Source organism: Phyllobates terribilis, unplaced genomic scaffold, assembly GCF_046119375.1.
Source record: "Phyllobates terribilis strain yellow unplaced genomic scaffold, ASM4611937v1 Scaffold_5__5_contigs__length_657084704, whole genome shotgun sequence".
Lineage (NCBI taxonomy): Eukaryota > Metazoa > Chordata > Amphibia > Anura > Dendrobatidae > Phyllobates > Phyllobates terribilis.
In genome coordinates this window covers 654,678,143-654,695,733 of record NW_027362765.1, presented here as the reverse complement: position 1 = coordinate 654,695,733, position 17,591 = coordinate 654,678,143, and the positions used below count along the sequence as shown (strand labels likewise).

Genomic DNA, 17,591 nt, shown 5'->3' with positions numbered 1-17,591 from the left:
CCCAACACAAAATAATGGCAATATTTCAAGTAAATCCGCCCTTTCCTGCTTCCCAGGAGGAGCGTACACATTTAATAAACGTAAAGAAAGTCCATTAAAAACAAGATGTATTAAAATAGCTCTGCCAGGTATAATTTCAGTCACAGATTGAATGATGGTAGAATGTCCACGGCAAAGTAGTCCAACTCCGGCAGCACGACAGTCATTAGCACCGGACCACACAGAAGCGCCCAGTTTCCAGTCTTCTTTTAAGTCCTTATAATTTAAATTACTCTGTATACCACATTCTTGTAGAAAGCAGAAATCAAAGTCCAATGTCTCTAAATAAGAAAATAAAGCAGCCCTACGTGTAGGGCTCTTTAGGGACCTCACATTTAGTGAGGAGATTTTAAGAGGAACAGACATTAAGAAGAATCAGGATCTGAAGATGGGAAGAAGTCAATACACGGCACCTCCTCCTCCGCATCTCCAGGGGTCAGGATTTGTTTAATATTACCGGGATCTGAAGCAGGCAAAAAGGCATCATCCACTTTTGGCTCCTCATCTGGACCTCGACATCCGTGTTTTCTTTGGATATCAGGTTGCTTTACGTCCTCCCGTTGCCTTTTCAGAGGCTGTGAGCTGTCCATCTTTTCCAAGTCCTGTGCATCTGCAGTCCTCATGGCGGTCTGGTCTATGGAACGGGTGTCATCCCTCTGGGTCGTCTTGTCCTCTGGTCTGGTCACGGAACTACTGCGACTTCTGGTTCGAGGACCAGGGCTCGACTGGGTCTTAGCCGGGTCCTTTTTACTTCGCGCCCTAGAGGTCTCTCTTTTCGACACACTGGTTGATCGATTAAGGAGCGTACCCTTTTTGCCCTTACCCAAGATCACCGATGATGGTGTGGCGAATCTGGGTGCTTGCTTAATCGGGGTACTAGAGGTCTCCTCAGTTCCACATAATGCCGGTGGTGCATTCATGCTGGATGAGGACCCTTCCTCTTGACTCTGAGATACGGCAACATCTAGAGCCAGAACATCGATCAATTCCACAGAGAGCGAACCCTCGGTTAATCTTATGGAACCCCTACGACCGTCCTTCTGTGGAACTACCAGCGGGCCCTCTGGCGGAGCCGTTGAAGGATTTGGTCCGGACCCATCAGCGTGCGCCAACCCAGGTCCAGGGGCAGGTGTAGTAATACTCCCTCCGAAGTATTCTTGGATAGTCAGTTGACCTGACTTAAACATGTCATATGTTTTTGACTTTTTGCTCGGACAATTCCTGAAGGCGTGACCTGCCTTCCCACATAGGTTACATACGATCTCAGAGTCACACGTAGCGGAGGTGTGCCCACACTTACCGCACTTGTTGCAAAAGACTACATGAGCCCTTGTACAATTTTCTCGTGTATGCCCATATTCATGACAATTCCGGCATTGAAGGGGCATTCCTGGGTAGCGTAGGAATCCCCTGACATTACCAATGGCAAAATTAGCAGGCGGGTGGTGAAGACCACCAATGCCGCTCTGATCTGGATGGAACTTCACCAGGTATTTCCTCTTCCCATTCCAGAAGCGCTGGGAGTTGAGGATATCATGTGAGAAGCGCACTGACTTGCAGTAACGCTTCAAAAAGGTTTCGATATCGCCCTCAGAGACGAATGGGCTGTACATGAAGATCACCAAGGGTACTTCCTCTTCACCGTAGAGGAAGTCAAAGCTCAGCCCGTTCAGTCTCTCATCGTCCTTGTCCGCAACCATCAGTGCTGCATGGATATTATCACAGCATGATTTAGCCATAAAGGAAATGGTATATCGCCCACGGAATTCCTGATCGTAAAGACACAGGATCTTATCTCGCTCCAGGTGGAAGAACCCAAAAAGAATCTCATGCACGATGTACTGCAGATTCTTCTCATGGCGCTGGCATTCATCCACCATGATTCTAATGGACTGTCGCAGTGGAGTCTCCCCCACCGCAAATCCAAAAGAAAAAGGCATTTTCGGCCCTCAGGGACTAAGCCCTCCCCCAATAGTAACAAGGGAATGAATCCCACAAAAGCAGGAACAAACCCAAGACCGAGGGAGGGGTACCCCAAGAACTTACACAGCCCACTAAGCGATAAAGCTCAGCAAAGGAAAACGCCCTTATTTCCTCGGGTCGCCCCGAAGACAAGACGCGATCGCTCCCCGTTGTCCGGGGACTAAGCCGACCTGCCAATAGCTGCAAGGGGGTGAAGCTCCCTCAGTTAAGAGAGAGCGATCCCCCAAGGCCAACAAGTCGGGTACCCCAGGCACCTCCTAGCCGAGACCAAGGCAGCAGCCGATAGATCACTGCACCTGATCCTAGCCAAAAGGCCGAGAAGCGATAACCAGAATTGGTTTCAAACTACGGAGCCACCCAAGGATCCTGAAAAGTCCATTTGTGGAGATGAGCTCCTGGACTCCCGTTAAGAAGACATGTTGTCAACCTCTAGATCCCTTACATGCCTGCACTTTTCGGCTTGCTGCTGCTGCAATCCACGTGTTTTAGATCTGCATAACTCCACCTCTTTAAACACAGCACCTTCACCCCCTGCTGTTCCCACCCGCCTCAACACCGTTGGAAGGGAGGAGAACCAATTAAGGCGGGGGGTGGGGTGGAACGAGCAGCTGTCTACCCTTAGCAGGAGGGCTCCTGATTACATACCTCTCCTGCTGCTGCTGCTGCTGGCTGTCCAGCAGCAGACTGAAGGTGGCTGCTGCTGTGCACAGGTATATAAAGGCTCAGAGCCTATTATGACACGCGCAGCCAGCGTTCCATTGCCACATTCCATCTACTGCAGGCAGGATACCTGGCTGGCTGAATGTCGCTGAGAAGCTCACAGAGACCGCCATAAGCAACAGTTTAACAGAATGCCACAGACTAATCAACCAAACTTTTTGGGTTGGGTTCTCTTTTATAGTCTGCAGGCATTAAATGAAAGAAGTCAGTGTTCCAGCAGAAGGAGACAACGTTTCAGAAAAGGCATTGTAGCAAACCAAAAAAGAAATTTTAAGCGCAGCAGAGTAACCAGCGCACATACCTGTTAGCTCAGGTGAGTTTAAAAGGCTGCTGTTGATAACAAGGGCATTTGCTAAATAGATGGTGTGTGTGCAACAATATACTGAAAGGTCAATTATATTGTGCAGCTTATCTCACCACCTGTAGTTATTTAGGTGAAAGCTCCAAAATGCTTGCCTAATATGTCTGTTTATCCAAAAGGAAGTAAAAAGGGAGAGCTAGAAAGATAGCATTGCATCACATTACATGGCAATGCAATGCACAGTTGCTGAAGTTGAACCAAAATGAGCTTGTAATCTGGCTTCTGCAACTTTGAACATGAAAAATCCAATGAGGAGAAGAAAATCAAAGCCAAAGAGTCCATCCCAAAATCCGACAAACAAGCAAAATGAACAAAAAACATTGAATTCAATTCTTTCTGATTTTAGAAACTGCATTAAAGAAGGGGTGCACCGGTCCTGGAGATACTGCAATACCAGGTCAATGCGTGGAGTGGACAGAGCAAGCTCTTTTTCCATCTCCCTGTTCTAAAAATCCATTTAATATATGGTCCCCAGATAGGGGACGTATCAGATATTAAACTGATAAGAACAGATACTACACTTGATCTTAGCCAAAAGGCCGAGAAGCGATAACCAGAATTGGTTTCAAACTACGGAGCCACCCAAGGATCCTGAAAAGTCCATTTGTGGAGATGAGCTCCTGGACTCCCGTTAAGATGACATGTTGTCAACCTCTAGATCCCTTACATGCCTGCACTTTTCGGCTTGCTGCTGCTGCAATCCACGCGTTTTAGATCTGCATAACTCCACCTCTTTAAACACAGCACCTTCACCCCCTGCTGTTCCCACCCGCCTCAACACCGTTGGAAGGGAGGAGAACCAATTAAGGCGGGGGGTGGGGTGGAACGAGCAGCTGTCTACCCTTAGCAGGAGGGCTCCTGATTACATACCTCTCCTGCTGCTGCTGCTGCTGGCTGTCCAGCAGCAGACTGAAGGTGGCTGCTGCTGTGCACAGGTATATAAAGGCTCAGAGCCTATTATGACACGCGCAGCCAGCGTTCCATTGCCACATTCCATCTACTGCAGGCAGGATACCTGGCTGGCTGAATGTCGCTGAGAAGCTCACAGAGACCGCCATAAGCAACAGTTTAACAGAATGCCACAGACTAATCAACCAAACTTTTTGGGTTGGGTTCTCTTTTATAGTCTGCAGGCATTAAATGAAAGAAGTCAGTGTTCCAGCAGAAGGAGACAACGTTTCAGAAAAGGCATTGTAGCAAACCAAAAAAGAAATTTTAAGCGCAGCAGAGTAACCAGCGCACATACCTGTTAGCTCAGGTGAGTTTAAAAGGCTGCTGTTGATAACAAGGGCATTTGCTAAATAGATGGTGTGTGTGCAACAATATACTGAAAGGTCAATTATATTGTGCAGCTTATCTCACCACCTGTAGTTATTTAGGTGAAAGCTCCAAAATGCTTGCCTAATATGTCTGTTTATCCAAAAGGAAGTAAAAAGGGAGAGCTAGAAAGATAGCATTGCATCACATTACATGGCAATGCAATGCACAGTTGCTGAAGTTGAACCAAAATGAGCTTGTAATCTGGCTTCTGCAACTTTGAACATGAAAAATCCAATGAGGAGAAGAAAAGCAAAGCCAAAGAGTCCATCCCAAAATCCGACAAACAAGCAAAATGAACAAAAAACATTGAATTCAATTCTTTCTGATTTTAGAAACTGCATTAAAGAAGGGGTGCACCGGTCCTGGAGATACTGCAATACCAGGTCAATGCGTGGAGTGGACAGAGCAAGCTCTTTTTCCATCTCCCTGTTCTAAAAATCCATTTAATATATGGTCCCCAGATAGGGGACGTATCAGATATTAAACTGATAAGAACAGATAAGGTTTCAACGCAATTTTATTGATTCAAAAGTATATTTACAAAGGTTTTAAAAAAGAACATTTATAACTTTACAATAAAATGATAAAACATGATAATAATCAATTCAAGTTTTTTGTAAAAACACAATTTACCATCATAAAACCATTGTAACAATTAAGAAAATCATAATTACAGATGTACTTGGGTTTATTTAATTACCACTAATTGTGTTCCATAATTGTACACACCACATAGAAGCCGCTTCTTTTGCTCCATACAGTTTTTTATCTCTGAGATAGTAAATATACATTTCACTTAAAGCTATTTTTATACAGTCTGTTGAATCAATATGATCATGTTTGAAGAGTAAAATATTTCTAACTTTCCACATGGCATTTTTAAAACAATTAATAATAATCCAGGCAACTCGGAATTGTTTAAAATTTGGACACTTAAAAAGACCATAAAAGACATAAAAGTGATTAAAATCTTTCAGGCCACATGCCCATTTTAAAAGTGGGCCTACCTTTCTCCAAACCTCCTGTGCAAAAGGACAATTCCAAAAGAGATGCAATACAGACTCACTTTCCCCGCATATATCTCTTGGACATTTGGCTCTCGCCACCAGCCCCCGCCTATGTTGAAACTCACGGGTAGGGAGGCACTGGTGGACGATAGCCCAGGCAAGGTCCTTGTGTACATTTGCAAGATATTTCCCGTACACATTTCGCCACACCGTTTTGGACCTTGCCTGTGAAAAATTGGAGACAGGAATTGTGTCCTCAGAGTGTCTGCAAGCAATAGATACCTTCCTTTGGTCCCCCAATATATCAGGCTCCAATTCCTGGAGACCTAAAAGTCTGACCGTTTTCTCAAGTATCACATACTGTTTAGGTGGGCACAGGAGCACAGGAGAACTTAAAGGTAGGCTAAACCACCTTTTAAAAATCATTCCTGCTGCATATTTTAAAAAATAACTAAAAATGCCATCAGATTTAAAAACCTTAAAACAGAAGCAGAAATACTTTATATGGAAAAAGGTAAAAAAATTGGGTACATCTTTACCTCCATTAGATTTACATTTGTACATCAGATCTCTTTTTAACTTTTCCATTTTTGAACCCCATAAAAACATAAAAACAATTCTTGTTACTTTCTTGATTTGTAAATTGGAAGGGGGAAACACCATTGCAACATACAACATAATGGGAATTAAAACGGCTTTAATAATTAAAATTTTACCTTCCATACTAAGGTTCCTTAAATTCCACAATGAGATCTTTTTTTCTATTTTATCCATTGCAGAGTCCCAGTTAGGGTCCCCCTCATTGGCTTGGTTAAAAATAATTCCTAAAATTTTTATGTGATTTTTCTGTATCACTATCCCAGGGGTCAAAGAGGAGTCCCATCCCCCCACATTAAAACAGTCACATTTATCTATATTTAATTTAAAACCTGAGGCTTCACAGAAAAATTGTGTGTTTCTCAATACCCTCCTCAGAGATGTGGAATCTGGACATAGTATGGTAACATCATCCATGTAACTTAGGGCTTTAAGTTGCATACCCCTACTCCCGGGAATAGGTACCCCTTTAATTACTTTATCTTTTCTCAGTATGGTTAATAGTGGTTCCATAACACAGATAAAGAGCAGTGGTGAGAGAGGGCACCCTTGTTTCACCCCTGATAATAGAGGAACCCCCTTCGTTAAAAACCCATTTACAGAAATTTGACTAAAACAAGAATGATATAAAAGCATAATGCGGGTTAAAATTTTCTCTGGAAACGCCATTTTTTTAAGAACCATAAAAAGAAATTCATGCGATACCCTGTCAAAAGCTTTTTCAAAGTCTAAGGATAAAATAGCAAGGTTTTGACTTCTCTCTTTTGAATACCATATGGTATCCCTAATTATGTTGAGGGACTCAGCTATGGTTCTTCCGGGAACACCACATACCTGGTTAGGGTGAATTAATTTGGCTATAAAGGGTTTTAAACGGACTGCAATAAGTTTAGCTAAAATTTTATAATCAAGGTTTAAAAGCGTAATAGGCCGCCAGTTTTTAAGTTGGCTCCTATCCCCTTTTTTATATATTAAAGATACCAGACCTCTCCTCCAAGATGGGGGTAATTTATTAGTATTAAAAGCTTCTTTAAACAATAAAAACATATCGTTCTTTAAAATTCCCCAAAAAGTCAGATAAAACTCAATCGGTAGACCGTCTTCCCCAGGGGCTTTCCCACTGGAGAAACTTTTAAAAATCTGTAAAAGTTCCTCACTGGTGAGATCCCTAGATAAAATACCCTGGTCTAAAATATCTAACTTAAAATCAAGGGAATTAATAGCATACTCTAAAAAGGATGGATCTATAACTTTAGTGTTAAAAAGAAGTTGATAAAAATTAAAAGCTTTTCCTAACATACCCTTAATATCATTTTCACCTTCAAGATTTAGGATTGCGTCCCTCCTCCCCATTACCTTTTTGAAGAAGAATCGGGAGCATTTCTCTCCTTCCTCCAGGTGCTGTACATGGGAGTTAAAAATTATTTGTTTTCCTTTTTCATTAAGAGCATTTTTTATTTCAGACTTAAGATTTGCAATATCATCATCCACATCAATACCAACTTCTTTTAGTTTAAAGAGTACTTGTAATCTCATATTAAAAACATAAAACCACTGCTTTTTCTTTTTTGCTTTCATTTTCCCTGCCTTAATAAAAAATAATTTAATCTTAGGTTTAATGCTCTCCCACCAATCCAGCATCGAGGCGCGGGGGTCTCTCTTTGATTGCCAGCACTGGTAGGCCTGCACAAACCTCTTTTGAATATCAATATCCTCTAGGAGAGTTGTATTTAATCTCCATGGGCCTCTTGAGGTATTTTGTTCCCCTGCTAACTCTAAAAACACAGATAAAACTTTATGATCAGAGAATAAATTAGATAAAAGAAAACATTTACAAGGTTTAAAGGCAGTAGAAGCAAATATGAAATCAATTCTAGAAGAAACTCTTCCATTGGACCATGTAACACCTGGATCCGCCGGCAAGAGTTCCTTCCAGCAGTCCTGTAATCTAAAATCATCGATTAAACTTTTCAACAAATAGGAGGTACGGTCTTTACGATTCACATCCCCACCCTGCCGGGATTCCTCATCACGTAAACAATTAAAATCTCCTCCCACTAGCAGGGGGGTTGACCCAACACAAAATAATGGCAATATTTCAAGTAAATCCGCCCTTTCCTGCTTCCCAGGAGGAGCGTACACATTTAATAAACGTAAAGAAAGTCCATTAAAAACAAGATGTATTAAAATAGCTCTGCCAGGTATAATTTCAGTCACAGATTGAATGATGGTAGAATGTCCACGGCAAAGTAGTCCAACTCCGGCAGCACGACAGTCATTAGCACCGGACCACACAGAAGCGCCCAGTTTCCAGTCTTCTTTTAAGTCCTTATAATTTAAATTACTCTGTATACCACATTCTTGTAGAAAGCAGAAATCAAAGTCCAATGTCTCTAAATAAGAAAATAAAGCAGCCCTACGTGTAGGGCTCTTTAGGGACCTCACATTTAGTGAGGAGATTTTAAGAGGAACAGACATTAAGAAGAATCAGGATCTGAAGATGGGAAGAAGTCAATACACGGCACCTCCTCCTCCGCATCTCCAGGGGTCAGGATTTGTTTAATATTACCGGGATCTGAAGCAGGCAAAAAGGCATCATCCACTTTTGGCTCCTCATCTGGACCTCGACATCCGTGTTTTCTTTGGATATCAGGTTGCTTTACGTCCTCCCGTTGCCTTTTCAGAGGCTGGGAGCTGTCCATCTTTTCCAAGTCCTGTGCATCTGCAGTCCTCATGGCGGTCTGGTCTATGGAACGGGTGTCATCCCTCTGGGTCGTCTTGTCCTCTGGTCTGGTCACGGAACTACTGCGACTTCTGGTTCGAGGACCAGGGCTCGACTGGGTCTTAGCCGGGTCCTTTTTACTTCGCGCCCTAGAGGTCTCTCTTTCCGACACACTGGTTGATCGATTAAGGAGCGTACCCTTTTTGCCCTTACCCAAGATCACCGATGATGGTGTGGCGAATCTGGGTGCTTGCTTAATCGGGGTACTAGAGGTCTCCTCAGTTCCACATAATGCCGGTGGTGCATTCATGCTGGATGAGGACCCTTCCTCTTGACTCTGAGATACGGCAACATCTAGAGCCAGAACATCGATCAATTCCACAGAGAGCGAACCCTCGGTTAATCTTATGGAACCCCTACGACCGTCCTTCTGTGGAACTACCAGCGGGCCCTCTGGCGGAGCCGTTGAAGGATTTGGTCCGGACCCATCAGCGTGCGCCAACCCAGGTCCAGGGGCAGGTGTAGTAATACTCCCTCCGAAGTATTCTTGGATAGTCAGTTGACCTGACTTAAACATGTCATATGTTTTTGACTTTTTGCTCGGACAATTCCTGAAGGCGTGACCTGCCTTCCCACATAGGTTACATACGATCTCAGAGTCACACGTAGCGGAGGTGTGCCCACACTTACCGCACTTGTTGCAAAAGACTACATGAGCCCTTGTACAATTTTCTCGTGTATGCCCATATTCATGACAATTCCGGCATTGAAGGGGCATTCCTGGGTAGCGTAGGAATCCCCTGACATTACCAATGGCAAAATTAGCAGGCGGGTGGTGAAGACCACCAATGCCGCTCTGATCTGGATGGAACTTCACCAGGTATTTCCTCTTCCCATTCCAGAAGCGCTGGGAGTTGAGGATATCATGTGAGAAGCGCACTGACTTGCAGTAACGCTTCAAAAAGGTTTCGATATCGCCCTCAGAGACGAATGGGCTGTACATGAAGATCACCAAGGGTACTTCCTCTTCACCGTAGAGGAAGTCAAAGCTCAGCCCGTTCAGTCTCTCATCGTCCTTGTCCGCAACCATCAGTGCTGCATGGATATTATCACAGCATGATTTAGCCATAAAGGAAATGGTATATCGCCCACGGAATTCCTGATCGTAAAGACACAGGATCTTATCTCGCTCCAGGTGGAAGAACCCAAAAAGAATCTCATGCACGATGTACTGCAGATTCTTCTCATGGCGCTGGCATTCATCCACCATGATTCTAATGGACTGTCGCAGTGGAGTCTCCCCCACCGCAAATCCAAAAGAAAAAGGCATTTTCGGCCCTCAGGGACTAAGCCCTCCCCCAATAGTAACAAGGGAATGAATCCCACAAAAGCAGGAACAAACCCAAGACCGAGGGAGGGGTACCCCAAGAACTTACACAGCCCACTAAGCGATAAAGCTCAGCAAAGGAAAACGCCCTTATTTCCTCGGGTCGCCCCGAAGACAAGACGCGATCGCTCCCCGTTGTCCGGGGACTAAGCCGACCTGCCAATAGCTGCAAGGGGGTGAAGCTCCCTCAGTTAAGAGAGAGCGATCCCCCAAGGCCAACAAGTCGGGTACCCCAGGCACCTCCTAGCCGAGACCAAGGCAGCAGCCGATAGATCACTGCACCTGATCCTAGCCAAAAGGCCGAGAAGCGATAACCAGAATTGGTTTCAAACTACGGAGCCACCCAAGGATCCTGAAAAGTCCATTTGTGGAGATGAGCTCCTGGACTCCCGTTAAGAAGACATGTTGTCAACCTCTAGATACCTTACATGCCTGCACTTTTCGGCTTGCTGCTGCTGCAATCCACGCGTTTTAGATCTGCATAACTCCACCTCTTTAAACACAGCACCTTCACCCCCTGCTGTTCCCACCCGCCTCAACACCGTTGGAAGGGAGGAGAACCAATTAAGGCGGGGGGTGGGGTGGAACGAGCAGCTGTCTACCCTTAGCAGGAGGGCTCCTGATTACATACCTCTCCTGCTGCTGCTGCTGCTGGCTGTCCAGCAGCAGACTGAAGGTGGCTGCTGCTGTGCACAGGTATATAAAGGCTCAGAGCCTATTATGACACGCGCAGCCAGCGTTCCATTGCCACATTCCATCTACTGCAGGCAGGATACTTGGCTGGCTGAATGTCGCTGAGAAGCTCACAGAGACCGCCATAAGCAACAGTTTAACAGAATGCCACAGACTAATCAACCAAACTTTTTGGGTTGGGTTCTCTTTTATAGTCTGCAGGCATTAAATGAAAGAAGTCAGTGTTCCAGCAGAAGGAGACAACGTTTCAGAAAAGGCATTGTAGCAAACCAAAAAAGAAATTTTAAGCGCAGCAGAGTAACCAGCGCACATACCTGTTAGCTCAGGTGAGTTTAAAAGGCTGCTGTTGATAACAAGGGCATTTGCTAAATAGATGGTGTGTGTGCAACAATATACTGAAAGGTCAATTATATTGTGCAGCTTATCTCACCACCTGTAGTTATTTAGGTGAAAGCTCCAAAATGCTTGCCTAATATGTCTGTTTATCCAAAAGGAAGTAAAAAGGGAGAGCTAGAAAGATAGCATTGCATCACATTACATGGCAATGCAATGCACAGTTGCTGAAGTTGAACCAAAATGAGCTTGTAATCTGGCTTCTGCAACTTTGAACATGAAAAATCCAATGAGGAGAAGAAAAGCAAAGCCAAAGAGTCCATCCCAAAATCCGACAAACAAGCAAAATGAACAAAAAACATTGAATTCAATTCTTTCTGATTTTAGAAACTGCATTAAAGAAGGGGTGCACCGGTCCTGGAGATACTGCAATACCAGGTCAATGCGTGGAGTGGACAGAGCAAGCTCTTTTTCCATCTCCCTGTTCTAAAAATCCATTTAATATATGGTCCCCAGATAGGGGACGTATCAGATATTAAACTGATAAGAACAGATACTACACTTGATCTTAGCCAAAAGGCCGAGAAGCGATAACCAGAATTGGTTTCAAACTACGGAGCCACCCAAGGATCCTGAAAAGTCCATTTGTGGAGATGAGCTCCTGGACTCCCGTTAAGATGACATGTTGTCAACCTCTAGATCCCTTACATGCCTGCACTTTTCGGCTTGCTGCTGCTGCAATCCACGCGTTTTAGATCTGCATAACTCCACCTCTTTAAACACAGCACCTTCACCCCCTGCTGTTCCCACCCGCCTCAACACCGTTGGAAGGGAGGAGAACCAATTAAGGCGGGGGGTGGGGTGGAACGAGCAGCTGTCTACCCTTAGCAGGAGGGCTCCTGATTACATACCTCTCCTGCTGCTGCTGCTGCTGGCTGTCCAGCAGCAGACTGAAGGTGGCTGCTGCTGTGCACAGGTATATAAAGGCTCAGAGCCTATTATGACACGCGCAGCCAGCGTTCCATTGCCACATTCCATCTACTGCAGGCAGGATACCTGGCTGGCTGAATGTCGCTGAGAAGCTCACAGAGACCGCCATAAGCAACAGTTTAACAGAATGCCACAGACTAATCAACCAAACTTTTTGGGTTGGGTTCTCTTTTATAGTCTGCAGGCATTAAATGAAAGAAGTCAGTGTTCCAGCAGAAGGAGACAACGTTTCAGAAAAGGCATTGTAGCAAACCAAAAAAGAAATTTTAAGCGCAGCAGAGTAACCAGCGCACATACCTGTTAGCTCAGGTGAGTTTAAAAGGCTGCTGTTGATAACAAGGGCATTTGCTAAATAGATGGTGTGTGTGCAACAATATACTGAAAGGTCAATTATATTGTGCAGCTTATCTCACCACCTGTAGTTATTTAGGTGAAAGCTCCAAAATGCTTGCCTAATATGTCTGTTTATCCAAAAGGAAGTAAAAAGGGAGAGCTAGAAAGATAGCATTGCATCACATTACATGGCAATGCAATGCACAGTTGCTGAAGTTGAACCAAAATGAGCTTGTAATCTGGCTTCTGCAACTTTGAACATGAAAAATCCAATGAGGAGAAGAAAAGCAAAGCCAAAGAGTCCATCCCAAAATCCGACAAACAAGCAAAATGAACAAAAAACATTGAATTCAATTCTTTCTGATTTTAGAAACTGCATTAAAGAAGGGGTGCACCGGTCCTGGAGATACTGCAATACCAGGTCAATGCGTGGAGTGGACAGAGCAAGCTCTTTTTCCATCTCCCTGTTCTAAAAATCCATTTAATATATGGTCCCCAGATAGGGGACGTATCAGATATTAAACTGATAAGAACAGATACTACACTTGATCTTAGCCAAAAGGCCGAGAAGCGATAACCAGAATTGGTTTCAAACTACGGAGCCACCCAAGGATCCTGAAAAGTCCATTTGTGGAGATGAGCTCCTGGACTCCCGTTAAGAAGACATGTTGTCAACCTCTAGATCCCTTACATGCCTGCACTTTTCGGCTTGCTGCTGCTGCAATCCACGCGTTTTAGATCTGCATAACTCCACCTCTTTAAACACAGCACCTTCACCCCCTGCTGTTCCCACCCGCCTCAACACGGTTGGAAGGGAGGAGAACCAATTAAGGCGGGGGGTGGGGTGGAACGAGCAGCTGTCTACCCTTAGCAGGAGGGCTCCTGATTACATACCTCTCCTGCTGCTGCTGCTGCTGGCTGTCCAGCAGCAGACTGAAGGTGGCTGCTGCTGTGCACAGGTATATAAAGGCTCAGAGCCTATTATGACACGCGCAGCCAGCGTTCCATTGCCACATTCCATCTACTGCAGGCAGGATACCTGGCTGGCTGAATGTCGCTGAGAAGCTCACAGAGACCGCCATAAGCAACAGTTTAACAGAATGCCACAGACTAATCAACCAAACTTTTTGGGTTGGGTTCTCTTTTATAGTCTGCAGGCATTAAATGAAAGAAGTCAGTGTTCCAGCAGAAGGAGACAACGTTTCAGAAAAGGCATTGTAGCAAACCAAAAAAGAAATTTTAAGCGCAGCAGAGTAACCAGCGCACATACCTGTTAGCTCAGGTGAGTTTAAAAGGCTGCTGTTGATAACAAGGGCATTTGCTAAATAGATGGTGTGTGTGCAACAATATACTGAAAGGTTAATTATATTGTGCAGCTTATCTCACCACCTGTAGTTATTTAGGTGAAAGCTCCAAAATGCTTGCCTAATATGTCTGTTTATCCAAAACGAAGTAAAAAGGGAGAGCTAGAAAGATAGCATTGCATCACATTACATGGCAATGCAATGCACAGTTGCTGAAGTTGAACCAAAATGAGCTTGTAATCTGGCTTCTGCAACTTTGAACATGAAAAATCCAATGAGGAGAAGAAAAGCAAAGCCAAAGAGTCCATCCCAAAATCCGACAAACAAGCAAAATGAACAAAAAACATTGAATTCAATTCTTTCTGATTTTAGAAACTGCATTAAAGAAGGGGTGCACCGGTCCTGGAGATACTGCAATACCAGGTCAATGCGTGGAGTGGACAGAGCAAGCTATTTTTCCATCTCCCTGTTCTAAAAATCCATTTAATATATGGTCCCCAGATAGGGGACGTATCAGATATTAAACTGATAAGAACAGATACTACACTTGATCTTAGCCAAAAGGCCGAGAAGCGATAACCAGAATTGGTTTCAAACTACGGAGCCACCCAAGGATCCTGAAAAGTCCATTTGTGGAGATGAGCTCCTGGACTCCCGTTAAGAAGACATGTTGTCAATCTCTAGATCCCTTACATGCCTGCACTTTTCGGCTTGCTGCTGCTGCAATCCACGCGTTTTAGATCTGCATAACTCCACCTCTTTAAACACAGCACCTTCACCCCCTGCTGTTCCCACCCGCCTCAACACCGTTGGAAGGGAGGAGAACCAATTAAGGCGGGGGGTGGGGTGGAACGAGCAGCTGTCTACCCTTAGCAGGAGGGCTCCTGATTACATACCTCTCCTGCTGCTGCTGCTGGCTGTCCAGCAGCAGACTGAAGGTGGCTGCTGCTCTGCACAGGTATATAAAGGCTCAGAGCCTATTATGACACGCGCAGCCAGCGTTCCATTGCCACATTCCATCTACTGCAGGCAGGATACCTGGCTGGCTGAATGTCGCTGAGAAGCTCACAGAGACCGCCATAAGCAACAGTTTAACAGAATGCCACAGACTAATCAACCAAACTTTTTGGGTTGGGTTCTCTTTTATAGTCTGCAGGCATTAAATGAAAGAAGTCAGTGTTCCAGCAGAAGGAGACAACGTTTCAGAAAAGGCATTGTAGCAAACCAAAAAAGAAATTTTAAGCGCAGCAGAGTAACCAGCGCACATACCTGTTAGCTCAGGTGAGTTTAAAAGGCTGCTGTTGATAACAAGGGCATTTGCTAAATAGATGGTGTGTGTGCAACAATATACTGAAAGGTCAATTATATTGTGCAGCTTATCTCACCACCTGTAGTTATTTAGGTGAAAGCTCCAAAATGCTTGCCTAATATGTCTGTTTATCCAAAAGGAAGTAAAAAGGGAGAGCTAGAAAGATAGCATTGCATCACATTACATGGCAATGCAATGCACAGTTGCTGAAGTTGAACCAAAATGAGCTTGTAATCTGGCTTCTGCAACTTTGAACATGAAAAATCCAATGAGGAGAAGAAAAGCAAAGCCAAAGAGTCCATCCCAAAATCCGACAAACAAGCAAAATGAACAAAAAACATTGAATTCAATTCTTTCTGATTTTAGAAACTGCATTAAAGAAGGGGTGCACCGGTCCTGGAGATACTGCAATACCAGGTCAATGCGTGGAGTGGACAGAGCAAGCTCTTTTTCCATCTCCCTGTTCTAAAAATCCATTTAATATATGGTCCCCAGATAGGGGACGTATCAGATATTAAACTGATAAGAACAGATACTACACTTGATCTTAGCCAAAAGGCCGAGAAGCGATAACCAGAATTGGTTTCAAACTACGGAGCCACCCAAGGATCCTGAAAAGTCCATTTGTGGAGATGAGCTCCTGGACTCCCGTTAAGAAGACATGTTGTCAACCTCTAGATCCCTTACATGCCTGCACTTTTCGGCTTGCTGCTGCTGCAATCCACGCGTTTTAGATCTGCATAACTCCACCTCTTTAAACACAGCACCTTCACCCCCTGCTGTTCCCACCCGCCTCAACACGGTTGGAAGGGAGGAGAACCAATTAAGGCGGGGGGTGGGGTGGAACGAGCAGCTGTCTACCCTTAGCAGGAGGGCTCCTGATTACATACCTCTCCTGCTGCTGCTGCTGCTGGCTGTCCAGCAGCAGACTGAAGGTGGCTGCTGCTGTGCACAGGTATATAAAGGCTCAGAGCCTATTATGACACGCGCAGCCAGCGTTCCATTGCCACATTCCATCTACTGCAGGCAGGATACCTGGCTGGCTTAATGTCGCTGAGAAGCTCACAGAGACCGCCATAAGCAACAGTTTAACAGAATGCCACAGACTAATCAACCAAACTTTTTGGGTTGGGTTCTCTTTTATAGTCTGCAGGCATTAAATGAAAGAAGTCAGTGTTCCAGCAGAAGGAGACAACGTTTCAGAAAAGGCATTGTAGCAAACCAAAAAAGAAATTTTAAGCGCAGCAGAGTAACCAGTGCACATACCTGTTAGCTCAGGTGAGTTTAAAAGGCTGCTGTTGATAACAAGGGCATTTGCTAAATAGATGGTGTGTGTGCAACAATATACTGAAAGGTCAATTATATTGTGCAGCTTATCTCACCACCTGTAGTTATTTAGGTGAAAGCTCCAAAATGCTTGCCTAATATGTCTGTTTATCCAAAAGGAAGTAAAAAGGGAGAGCTAGAAAGATAGCATTGCATCACATTACATGGCAATGCAATGCACAGTTGCTGAAGTTGAACCAAAATGAGCTTGTAATCTGGCTTCTGCAACTTTGAACATGAAAAATCCAATGAGGAGAAGAAAAGCAAAGCCAAAGAGTCCATCCCAAAATCCGACAAACAAGCAAAATGAACAAAAAACATTGAATTCAATTCTTTCTGATTTTAGAAACTGCATTAAAGAAGGGGTGCACCGGTCCTGGAGATACTGCAATACCAGGTCAATGCGTGGAGTGGACAGAGCAAGCTCTTTTTCCATCTCCCTGTTCTAAAAATCCATTTAATATATGGTCCCCAGATAGGGGACGTATCAGATATTAAACTGATAAGAACAGATACTACACTTGATCTTAGCCAAAAGGCCGAGAAGCGATAACCAGAATTGGTTTCAAACTACGGAGCCACCCAAGGATCCTGAAAAGTCCATTTGTGGAGATGAGCTCCTGGACTCCCGTTAAGAAGACATGTTGTCAACCTCTAGATCCCTTACATGCCTGCACTTTTCGGCTTGCTGCTGCTGCAATCCACGCGTTTTAGATCTGCATAACTCCACCTCTTTAAACACAGCACCTTCACCCCCTGCTGTTCCCACCCGCCTCAACACCGTTGGAAGGGAGGAGAACCAATTAAGGCGGGGGGTGGGGTGGAACGAGCAGCTGTCTACCCTTAGCAGGAGGGCTCCTGATTACATACCTCTCCTGCTGCTGCTGCTGCTGGCTGTCCAGCAGCAGACTGAAGGTGGCTGCTGCTGTGCACAGGTATATAAAGGCTCAGAGCCTATTATGACACGCGCAGCCAGCGTTCCATTGCCACATTCCATCTACTGCAGGCAGGATACCTGGCTGGCTGAATGTCGCTGAGAAGCTCACAGAGACCGCCATAAGCAACAGTTTAACAGAATGCCACAGACTAATCAACCAAACTTTTTGGGTTGGGTTCTCTTTTATAGTCTGCAGGCATTAAATGAAAGAAGTCAGTGTTCCAGCAGAA

General features: G+C 44.6%; 7 non-coding genes across 7 annotated transcripts; all 7 read right to left on the bottom strand.

Annotated features, from left to right (window-relative positions):
• Window positions 1-3,463: 3,463 nt before the first annotated feature.
• Window positions 3,464-3,654, bottom strand: LOC141149001 (U2 spliceosomal RNA). The gene has a single exon (XR_012245315.1). It is a non-coding gene; the product is annotated as a U2 spliceosomal RNA (small nuclear RNA).
• A 1,115-nt stretch (window positions 3,655-4,769) lies between these two features.
• On the bottom strand, window positions 4,770-4,958 carry LOC141150479 (U2 spliceosomal RNA). The gene has a single exon (XR_012246672.1). It is a non-coding gene; the product is annotated as a U2 spliceosomal RNA (small nuclear RNA).
• Window positions 4,959-11,563: 6,605 nt separating this feature from the next.
• On the bottom strand, window positions 11,564-11,754 carry LOC141149000 (U2 spliceosomal RNA). The gene has a single exon (XR_012245314.1). It is a non-coding gene; the product is annotated as a U2 spliceosomal RNA (small nuclear RNA).
• Window positions 11,755-12,869: 1,115 nt separating this feature from the next.
• Window positions 12,870-13,060, bottom strand: LOC141148999 (U2 spliceosomal RNA). The gene has a single exon (XR_012245313.1). It is a non-coding gene; the product is annotated as a U2 spliceosomal RNA (small nuclear RNA).
• Window positions 13,061-14,175: 1,115 nt separating this feature from the next.
• Window positions 14,176-14,366, bottom strand: LOC141149778 (U2 spliceosomal RNA). The gene has a single exon (XR_012246063.1). It is a non-coding gene; the product is annotated as a U2 spliceosomal RNA (small nuclear RNA).
• Window positions 14,367-15,478: 1,112 nt separating this feature from the next.
• Window positions 15,479-15,669, bottom strand: LOC141148998 (U2 spliceosomal RNA). Its single transcript, XR_012245312.1, has one exon. It is a non-coding gene; the product is annotated as a U2 spliceosomal RNA (small nuclear RNA).
• Window positions 15,670-16,784: 1,115 nt separating this feature from the next.
• Window positions 16,785-16,975, bottom strand: LOC141148997 (U2 spliceosomal RNA). The gene has a single exon (XR_012245311.1). It is a non-coding gene; the product is annotated as a U2 spliceosomal RNA (small nuclear RNA).
• Window positions 16,976-17,591: the final 616 nt, after the last annotated feature.